The 11,533-nt window shown below is 38.8% G+C and overlaps 1 long non-coding RNA gene across 1 annotated transcript; it reads right to left on the reverse strand.

Annotated features, from left to right (window-relative positions):
- Nucleotides 1-6,929: 6,929 nt before the first annotated feature.
- Nucleotides 6,930-10,861, reverse strand: LOC110451335. Its single transcript, XR_002463058.1, has 2 exons — nucleotides 10,790-10,861; nucleotides 6,930-10,742 (listed from the first exon to the last, which is right to left on the reverse strand). It is a non-coding gene; the product is annotated as an uncharacterized LOC110451335 (long non-coding RNA).
- Between the last annotated feature and the right edge of the window lie 672 nt (nucleotides 10,862-11,533).

Below are 11,533 nucleotides of genomic sequence, written 5' to 3' on the forward strand. Positions count from 1 at the left end.
GATCTTGTTGAGAGAGAACAATTTACGTTGTAATCTATGTAAGGACGGACTACATTTTTACGCGGAAGCATTCAAATGTAGCTTTAGTAGTGAAGAGGTCATTATCATTTGAGGTCCAAGGCGGGATACTTGTAGTTTTTAGCAAAATTGAATAGTTCTTTTCGAACTAAAAGGTGCAAGAACAGAAAATACCTTACGCCGAGGTTGGGGATTTTGTTACAGAATCTTAACCCTCGACTGAGATAACCCGATCTCGCTCAGTTACAGGTAAAATATTTTTTCGGCTTACGTTAGTTGATATCTAGCTTACGTCGGCTTACGTTAGTTGATATCTAGCCTACGGGTTGGTTTTGACGGCGTGGTTTTGACGACGGCATCGAGTTTTTCGGTTTACGTTAGTTGATATCTAGATTACGGGTTGGTTTTGAAGACGTCATCGAGTTTTTCGCTTACGGGTTGGTTTTGACGACGTTATGGAGTTTTGACTGACGGATTGGTTTTGACGACGTCATCGAGTTTTTTGGCATACGTTAGTGTACGTCAAATAATGTTACGACTGTACCACAACGGTCGCCACACAATGTACCCATATTATAACGTTACGGCGGCTGTACCATAGCGGTCGCCCCACAGTGTACCCGTCCAATAATGTTACGGCAGTACCACAGCGGTCGCCCCACAGTGTACCCGGCCAATAATGTTACGGCAGTACCACAGCGGTCGCCCCACAGTGTTTATATATATACCCGCCCAATAATGTTACGGCTGTACCACAGCGGTCGCCCCACAGTGTACCCGTCCAATAATGTTACGGCAGTACCACAGCGGTCGCCCCACAGTATACTCGTCCAATAATGTTACGGCTGTACCACAGCGGTCGCTCCACAGTGCACCCGTCCAATAATGTTACGGCTGTACCACAGCGGTCGCCCCACAGTGTTTATATATATACCCGTCCAATAAGGTTACGGCTGTACCACAGCGGTCGCCCCACAGTGTACCCGTCCAATAATGTTACGGCTGTACCACAGCGGTCGCCCCACAGTGTTTATATATATACCCGTCCAATAATGTTACGGCTGTACCACAGCAGTCGCCACACAGTGTGTGTACCCATAATAACGTTGTTCGAAAAACAAATTTGATAAATCACCGTTGCGTGAATAAGTAGTGCCGGGAAGTTCACCCTTTACTGGGTGGCTTAGCAATTGGAAACTTGTTCAATTGAACACTGGAAAAACCTTCGGAAACCGTTGTTTGTTAGGACTTCAGGGTCCATTAATACCAAACTATTTACGATTCGTCGTATTTTGCCTCTTAAAATCTTCAATAGGGTATATATAGCACCTATTACTTGTCTAACAAATTTCGTTCTTTCAAACTGATGTTGAAAGTGAAAAGCTACGATCACGGTCAGTTAGTGTCAGAATGAGAACATTGCCCAAGAACGTGTAGTGTTGTTCTATTACCCATACCTGGTCCTAGGATCTGTAGGAGATGAAAACATAGTGTGAACGACTTGTTATCGTTCAGGGTTGGTATCGGAGAAATGCTTTGAACGACTTGTTATCGTTCAGGGTTGGTATCGGAGAAATGCTGTGAACGACTTGTTATCGTTCAGGGTTGGTATCGGAGAAACGCTGTGAACTACTTGTTATCGTTCATTGTTGGTATCGGAGAAATGCTGTGAACGACTTGTTATCGTTCAGAGTTGGAATAAGAGAAATGCTGTGAACGACTTGTTATCGTTCATAGTTGGGATAAGAGAAATGCTATGAACGACTTGTTTTCGTTCAGAGTTGGTATAAGAGACATGCTGTGAACGACTTGTTATCGTTCATAGTTGGTATAAGAGAAATGCTGTGAACGACCTGTTATCGTTCAGGGTTGGTATCGGAGATATGCTGTGAACGACTTGTTATCGTTCATAGTTGGTATAAGAGAAATGCTATGAACGACTTGTTTTCGTTCAGAGTTGGTATAAGAGAAATGCTGTGAACGACTTGTTATCGTTCAGAGTTGGTATAAGAGAAATGCTGTGAACGACTTGTCATCGTTCAGGGTTGGTATCGGAGAAATGCTGTGAACGACTTGTTATACAAGATACAAGAATTTTTTTATTTAGAGTCGTGTTTGTAACAATGCAACTTTAGCTCAGAAGAGCTATTCTTGCGACTATTTAACAATCATAATTGATAGAAACAATAAAATATCACAAAGGTAGCATGCATCACAGATGGTTGAATAAAAGGTAAAATAGCACGGTAATTAAAGGTCATGCGAATATAAAGCTCATGCAACATATAAATTAATTTAAGTTAAGAGACGTTTCAGTCTAATGTACATATATGCCAATATGGCAAAAACTAAAAATTAACAGAATACAAGCTAATATATCATAATCTAAAACAACAAAGCATACATTTATGAAGCAATATTTAGGAATTTACAGCATAAAAGAAGAATTACGCAAAAGAAAGTAAAGCATCACTATAAGAACTAAAACTTGTGCATGACAAATATTTCTGGAGCAATAAAAACGCAAAATCTAGAACCAAAAATCAATCATTCATCTTTGTACAGATGGAACATGTACAGATGGGACCATCCCAGGTGTGGACCAGCCTCTGGAATTCTGGGAAGCATTCACATCTCCGCAATTCATTTGGAAGACTGTTCCACACCCGGGCCGCCTTAAACGAGAAGGATTTCTGCCCGTACCTTGTAGTTTTTACAGATGGGATGCTGACTGTGAAGTCCCTTCTGAGATTATAAGCAGATTCCCTTAGTTTTACTAAATCTCGTATATAATTAGGAGAAATCTTGTGTAGTATTTTAAAAACTTCACAGCCCATATCTGTTAGCCTCTTAACATGTAAAAGAGTACTATTAGTAGATTTTAAAAGCTGACTAAAAGTTGATACATAATCACTCTCCACGAATCTCAGTGCACGCTCCTGAATCTTTTCCATCTTTCTCACACTTTTCAAGCTAGTAAAATGCCAAACCAGTGGGCAGAAATGAAAACTAGATATAATAAAAGAATTGTATATGACTCTCCTACCTTGTTTTGTTAAAAAAAAACTCCAATTCTTTTAAGAACATTTAGCTGTCTAGAAGTCTTTGAACAAATTTCTAAAACATGTATATCAAAATTTAAAAATGAGTCAAAATCGACACCAAGTAACTTCACAGTTTTTTCAGGCTTAATGGTTACATTTTCTATTTTGAAAGAATTAAAAGTCTCAATAGTTTTCCTACCTAGACATATGGCCTGAAATTTATCAGGATTTGCCCTCATGCGGTTTTTGTTAAACCAGTTAACCAAGTTTGAACAGTCTGTTTCAATTGACTGCTTAAGAACAAGAGGATCCGATCCTTATTGGATGAGCTCACCGTGTTGTCATCCGCATAATTATAGAGTTTGGATGATTTGACATATAAGAACATATCATTAATAAAGATGTTAAAAAGTAGGGGCCCCATAATTGTGCCCTGAGGGACTCCCTTTAGCACTTCCAACCAGTCGCCGCATTTGGAACCCAACTTGACCTGTTGTAATCTGTTACCCAGATAGCTAGATACCAACAGGTTGTTATCGTTCAGAGTTGGTATCGGAGAAATGCTGTGAACGACTTGTTATCGTTAATAGTTGGTATAAGAAAAATGCTGCGAACGACTTGTTATCGTTCAGAGTTGGTATCGGAGAAACGCTGTGAACGACTTGTTATCGTTCAGAGTTGGTATAAGAGAAATGCTGTGAACGACTTGTTATCGTTCAGGGTTGGTATCGGAGAAATGCTGTGAACGACTTGTGATCGTTCAGAGTTGGTATCGGAGAAATGCTGTTAACGACTTGCTATCGTTCAGAGTTGGTATCGGAGAAATGCTGTGAACCCCCTGTTATCGTTCAGAGTTGGTATCGGAGAAATGCTGTGAACGACTTGTGATCGTTCAGAGTTGGTATCGGAGAAATGCTGTTAACGACTTGCTATCGTTCAGAGTTGGTATCGGAGAAATGCTGTTAACGACTTGCTATCGTTCAGAGTTGGTATCGGAGAAATGATGTGAACGACTTGCTATCGTTCAGAGTTGGTATCGGAGAAATGCTGTTCTAAAGAAAACATCGAGCTCTAAACGACGCAACTTTTGAAATGTTTTTCCCAGAGCTGTCAACGGGTTGTAAAATCCTAATTATGTCAGAATTTTATCTACGTTTGCAAGTTATCACCATTTCTCGAAGGTGACTGTACCAGTCATTAAATCGACACAAACTGGCATCTTCTTCTGCACCACTGTACAGGGAACAAAACTAGAATGTCTTGTTACACAATCTGATTCCAAGGAAGATGCAGCCATTACTGTTTTCATGCAAGATCTCAGGGCGTCACTTCTGTCAGATTGGTACGGCACAATCAATAGGCACCATACAGGTTGAATAACTGCAGACGCTATTCTCAGGTTTTTGTTATCGAAGACGTGACCTCTGTAACTTTTCTTGGAAGACTAAGACAATGGTGTGTCGGTCAAACTAAAATGTCGTCGCTTGGATATGTTAAGTACCATAGCCTTCATAAACGTGCCTCCCCCAAACACTGTGTTGTACGTCTGCTGATTATCATATCTGCCTGGAAAAAGTGATATTTGGAACAACCCCGTGCATATCGAATCCCTATCGACATTTAAACACCGTGGGTGGGTGAAGCAGGCATGTTTCTTTCAAGAAAGGAACAGTACACGGATGGAAAAACTAGATTAGTAGTAGGTCATGATCTAAGTAAAGATCGAGTTGAGCGACTGATGCAAAGAATCTCCAGTGTTTTAACTTAAGATTCACAGGGGTTTTTACAAGTGTGTTTTTTTTTTTATCTGTCGTGGAAACTGTTCGATAGTATACAGCCTCAAATGAAAGCAACAGCAATGTTCAAATAGAGCTGGACGCAGCTTGTTCTCTCGATATGCCCAAAGTACGCTGAAAAATCGTAATTGAAAAAAAATTGTCGACTAGGAATTCAATCATTTGTCAAAGTTTAGACCTTTCAGTGTGTTGGCAAGAGGCTTATGTGCAGCCCTACAATCTTTACACACCGCCGTCATATAACCTGAGATGTGTTATCATATACCTGTTGAATCTTGATATAGTAATACAAGCAATTTCAGACCATGAAATACAACGTACTGTATTGCACATGTGCAATACGGAATGTTGTATTACCTACTAGCCGGAACTACTTTTTATGGGAATCCCCTTGTCATGGCGAACTGAAAAGTTCCCGGTATTTGCAAAAAATATCAAAGTTTATAAAATCTTTGTATCGATCTTTACCAAATACGGAAGGTATGTGATAAAAACAAGACCACACACTTGTGTTTTTCTAACGAATCAGAAAGCACTCATTTATTGCGCGGAAGTATATATTCACTCGTTGCGCTCCGCGCACTCGTGAATATATTCGTCCTCGCAATAAAAACACAAGTGTGTGGTCTTGCATGACCTTACATGTCGAATGGCCCCACAATCTTTGGACACCGCTATGACTTTAGATGTCGTATGGTCCTACAATCTTTGGACACCATCGTCATATAACCTTAGATGTTGTATGAACCCACAATCTTTAGACACCGTCGTCATATAACCTAAGATGTTGTATGGGCCCACAATCTTTGGACACGGTCGTCATATGACCTTGACTGTTGTATGGCCCCACAATCTATGGAGACCGTCGTCATATGACCTTATATGTCGCATGGCCCCACAATCCTTTGGACACCATCGTCATATAACTTTATATGTTAAATGGCCCACAATGTTTAGACACCTTCGTCATATGACCTTAGATGTTGTATGGCCCCACAACACCATTTTCATATGCCATTGGCTGTGGTATGGCCCCACAATCTATGGACACCGTGGTCATATGACCTTGGCTGTTGTATGGACACCATTATTATATGACCTTGGCTGGTGTATGGCCCCACAATCCTTTGACACCATTATCATATGATATTGGATGTGGTATGGCCCCACAATCTTTGGACATCATTATTATATGACCTTGGCTGTTGTATGGCCCCACAATCCTTTGACACCATTATTATATGACCTTGACTGTTGTATGGCCCCACAATCCTTTGACACCATTATTATATGACCTTGGCTTTGGTATGGCCCCACAATCATTTGACACCGTTATTATATGACCTTGACTGGTGTATGGCCCTAAAATCTTTGGACACCATCACTATATGACCTTAGATGTTGTATGACCCACCAACCTTTTGACACCGTCACTATATGGCCTTAGATGTTGTATGACACATCAATCTTTGGACACCGTCACTATATAGCCTCAGATGTTGTATGACGCACCAATCTTTGGACACCGGCACTATATAACATTAGATGTTGTATGACCCCCCAATCTTTGTACACCGTCACTATATGACCTTAGATGTTGTATGACCCACCAATCTTTTGACACCGTCACTATATAACCTCAGATGTTGTATGACCCACCAATCTTTGGACACCGTCACTATATGACCTTAGATGTTGTATGACCCACAAATCTTTGGACACCGTCACTATATGACCTTAGATGTTGTATGACCCATCAATCTTTGGACACCGTCACTATATGTCCTTGGCTGTGGTATGGCCCCCGTCACTATATGACCTTAGATGTTGTATGACCCACCAATCTTTGGACACCGTCACTATTTGACCTTAGATGTTGTATGACCCACCAATCTTTGGACATTGTCGCTATATAACCTTAGCTATTGTATGACCCACCAATCTTTGGACATTGTCGTTATAGGACCTTAGCTATTGTATGTTAACAGTTGTTGTGGGGACATGAAATCCAAATACACATATAACCCATTAATTTTCTCTTCTTAGGAAAAAACCACAACCAACACTCAAATAAACTTCGAAAAATATTTTATATACCGTAACAATCTGCATGATCATATAGACACCATCAGCGATCAGCTAAGTTGAGATTATTATGTATTTTATCTTACAGACGCATGAATCACATCTGAATGCAGGCATCAGCAACAATTGTACAAAACACAGACAGGTGTATATTTATATATATATACCAGTAAACTTTTCAGTTACTCTTTAAAACTGGTGTCTTTAAATAGAGTAACTGTTAGAAATAACAGTGAGGACTGTTGGCACAATAAGTAGAATTTACTTTCTGTAAACTAGAACAAAAATGTCAATAATAAACACTTAAACTACTCTACGCTAAAGTTACATAGAAAATAAAGTAGAAAATCGTCAATACCTAATGACAAGCTCAGAACTAAAAGTCAATTAACAATTAACACCAGAGTATGGAGTCATCTTGAACCCTCACAAAAATAAAGAAGAGGAAAGAAATGAGAAGGCGAAACTATGTGCTCAAAAGGGGTAAGAGTTCACCAGATGTAGCATCCTTCAGGATGTCGCCCATCAAATTCCACTAAGTAGGAACGAGTTTCAGTGACCGTGTCTTTGATTAAAAGGGTGCACACTGAAATAGCCTCGGTGTAAATGAGGTCTTGATAATGACGATTCAATTTCTTCAAATTATATAAGATTTAGCCTCTTGATAAGAACACCTGTGGTAAGTAATTTGGTCAATAGGACGAATTTGTCAAGCAAACCCCGATATCCTGACAGGCGGCCTCGGAACAATTAAATAATATAATCGTTAACACGAAAAATTCATATTAACCCTTTCACCCCTTTGTAACTTTAGTGGACTCTACCATGCACTGATCTGGATGAGTCCATTATGGTCTACAGTGGTGAAAGGGTTAAGGGGAGGCTGACATGTTCCTTCTGAGGAAAGGAAGTTTACAATCTGAAATTTAAGTTATTACATTTGTCAAGGATTTTGGTAGGGAGATGGTATTATTAACTTTTATTATACCCTAAATCTCTGTTATAGAGTAAGACTATGGATTCCTTAATAAAAACTTAAACAATCAATACAAAATAATATAATAGATGGGACTACGAGAATAATGGCATTACTACTGTATGGATCAATAAGGTATAACTAATGGCAAAAGTAATCCAAAATGTGAACACAATTATTGGCAAACATCAAATGTTATCAACCAATGCATCATCTAACAGTGTAAGATAAAGACAAATAAAAACAGATTAGTACATGTAGCAGCAGCTTGAGAACATTTGCAGCAAAAAGCGAATACTTGTACATAGATATAAAATTCTTACTGTAATATACCGGGTAATGCATATAAATATTAGTAGCATATGACAAATTGTGGATTAAGTAGTATACATTTATATCAAACGGTGGTTTTTTTTCATAGTTATTGAAACCAGAATGAACAATTGGCAGGATTTGGGGCAGTAGAGTTGTACCTAATGCAACAAGTAACTGGCGTTAAGTCATTCATCCCTGAAATTTCATAATGAACTATTCCAACCTTTGCATTGGAAGAGTTTAAATGTGTCTGACAGGGGTGGGTGAGTTAAGACACATACTTACCGTTAACCATGTACGTTAATGACACATTTCTAGGGACCAAAAAGAGTTCACTAATAACTGTACTGGAGTGAACATAGATCACAACTTTGTACATTTCATATTGATACATGTTCAACAGCAAATATTGCTTTCCTGCATTTCATTTCTAGGTAATTTAAAGGAAACAAGTTACAATTTTGGACTCTAAAATTGAGCATTTTCAACTGGTAAAAGCTAAACTTTTCACCTGAAAGAATAGCTCAAACTATGCCAAAAGTGTTATTTTTCCCAAGGGTGTACAAACACACTTTATATTTATGCATTTAATTTTGAGAACGTGTTATCTCCCCCATGGAAATTTTTAGTATTTTAAGTATGCATTTATTATTTCTTCAAATGAACTGAGTGAAAATATGCCCTAAGTGCCATTTTTATGTGGAATCACGAGACAACCCCTACAAAACCACACCACCCAGAATTACTTGTCGTTATACTATTTATAACAGATATTCCCTTAGAAAATAGAAAACAAAGAGAGACAACTCTTGTATTTTGTCCTATTACGAAGAAGATATTCCAGACTGCCTCTAACAACATTGGTGAGTCAGTATTCTCCTTAGTAGACTACTGGTGATGTTAACGTAATCGAGTAGAGAGTTATTTCTCTCTTAATTGTTTTTGGGGACTCTGTTATTTGTGTCATTAGAAATTTGTAAATATATCTGATGCTGTGAAAGACTTGACTTTCAATAAATTATATATTTAATTCTCATGTTGGCCCAGTGAATTGTAGATTCTTTGTACAGAATCATAACTATTGTCTATTTAATTACACATGTTATACACTTACAGATATTTGAAACGTTCAAACGTGGACTTGATGACAAACTAAGCAGTGACAATGTACATCATGATCAACCTAGACCTGCTCTGATCATGGCTGCTGTATAAAAAGCATATTGAATTACGTTTTGATCCTGCGTAAATCTTTTTTTACCCCAAATATGTAGTAAATTCAACACAATTCAAAACATTAAAATAAATCTATGACCTGAAACCTAATCTACTTGCCCTATTTTTCTTGACTAGACAGACCACGCAGTATTTTACGCGATGAGGTGCTTATCATACCTACTGTACCAATGATATGCCCACTCCCAGTATTAAACTGGCATCATCTAACCACTTTTTTAAACTGAATTTAAATATGGTTGAGTAGCACAACATCAAATTGAGAAGGAAACCTAGCGCTCATTTCAACATCCCCTCCCTCAAAATCATAGTCAAAACATCCTCGATATCCAGGGGTTACGCTCACTATTGCTCTCTGCACCCCTGGAATACGTCATAGCAAAACCGAAGGCTCGGTGTGCGCCACCTTGTTGGTGAGACAAGAAGATTATTTCGACCCTTTGATATACATCAAAAGAATCTCGCAGTCACATAACGGTAAATATTGACAAGCTTTGAAGTCAGGCGTCTCCTTTGTAATCTTCGCTTTGACATATTCCAGGGGTGTAGAGAGCAAAAGGGAGCATAACCCCTGGATATCGAGGATGAAGCCAAATATGCTAAACTAATGATTATTACTTAAAGGATATACAATTGCAATGTGTGTAGTCACAATGCACGCTAAAATGACATTGAATACACATACAGAATTAGACTTGAATCATTTGAACCGAGATTTCATGTTCATGACTACATTCATATTTTCTTTTGATGCAAAATATCACACCTGGCATCAATATATACCAGAACTTTGGAATCAAGCTTTTTTTTTCCCCGAGTCAACAATAAACCCTATTGTTATATTGGATTGTTCCCCTAATATGACACTAACACAGCGATACCGTACTGGTTACATGGATATACACGAATATACATGATTAATACCTAGGTCCCATACACATTCATTGTGTAGAGAAATGCCCTGAGAAGTTACATACAATCGGATGTACCTGCCTCATACCACTGGCCACAAATATAACCCACATTATCTAACATTTCTTACAACCTGTCAATTTCATGAATGGCATGTTTTGAAGAAATACCGACCGACGGCTGGAAATGTATACCTGGCTAAAGGTAGATGAAAATGGACACACACCAACTGTTTTGTGAAGATGTATACCTGGATGTTTGAGGAGTTCTGGGGACATCTACCGACCAAAAGCATTGTGTACCTGGACAGCAGTAACGACTATGAACAGAGCCTACTTACTGACCATTGGAGTTGTGTACCTGGACAGCAGTAGATGACCATGAATTTGGATAACCTAGTTATGTACCTGGACAGCAGTAGATGACCATGAATTTGGATAACCTAGTTATGTACCTGGACAGCAGTAGATGACCATGAATTTGGATAACCTAGTTATGTACCTGGACAGCAGTAGATGACCATGAATTTGGATAACCTAGTTATGTACCTGGACAGCAGTAGATGACCATGAATTTGGATAACCTAGTTATGTACCTGGACAGCAGTAGATGACCATGAATTTGGATAACCTAGTTATGTACCTGGACACAGGTATGTGACTCCGGACAGGGGATACCTAATGACCATTGGAGTTGTGTACCTGGACAGCAGTAGTCTAGATGACCATAGAGGTTACCAACTGACCACTGGAATTTGTACATTTTACATATTTTTTGTATTTTTACATTTAAAAATTATCCAAATTCATTACTGTTAAATCAAGTACCTAGACACAGGTATGTGTGGATTAACAAAGAACACATCCTGATGAATGGAGTTGTGTACCTGGGCCAGGTATATGATGACGACCAGCGGTTTCAGACACCTACCTAATATTCTTAAGTAATGTTCATGGACATTTATAAACAATGAATCAGTGAATGTTTGGAATTCCAGAGATCAGGGGAGTGTTTGAAATAATAAGACAAGTAAAGAGAACTGAAACAAACACAAATAGGGACGGACGTACAGTGCCAGATAGAATGACCAGGCCAACATCATCCTCGATACCGCAAGGGTTTCACTTAATTACGTTCTCTGCACCCCTGGA

Source organism: Mizuhopecten yessoensis, unplaced genomic scaffold (assembly GCF_002113885.1).
Source record: "Mizuhopecten yessoensis strain PY_sf001 unplaced genomic scaffold, ASM211388v2 scaffold5965, whole genome shotgun sequence".
NCBI lineage: Eukaryota > Metazoa > Mollusca > Bivalvia > Pectinida > Pectinidae > Mizuhopecten > Mizuhopecten yessoensis.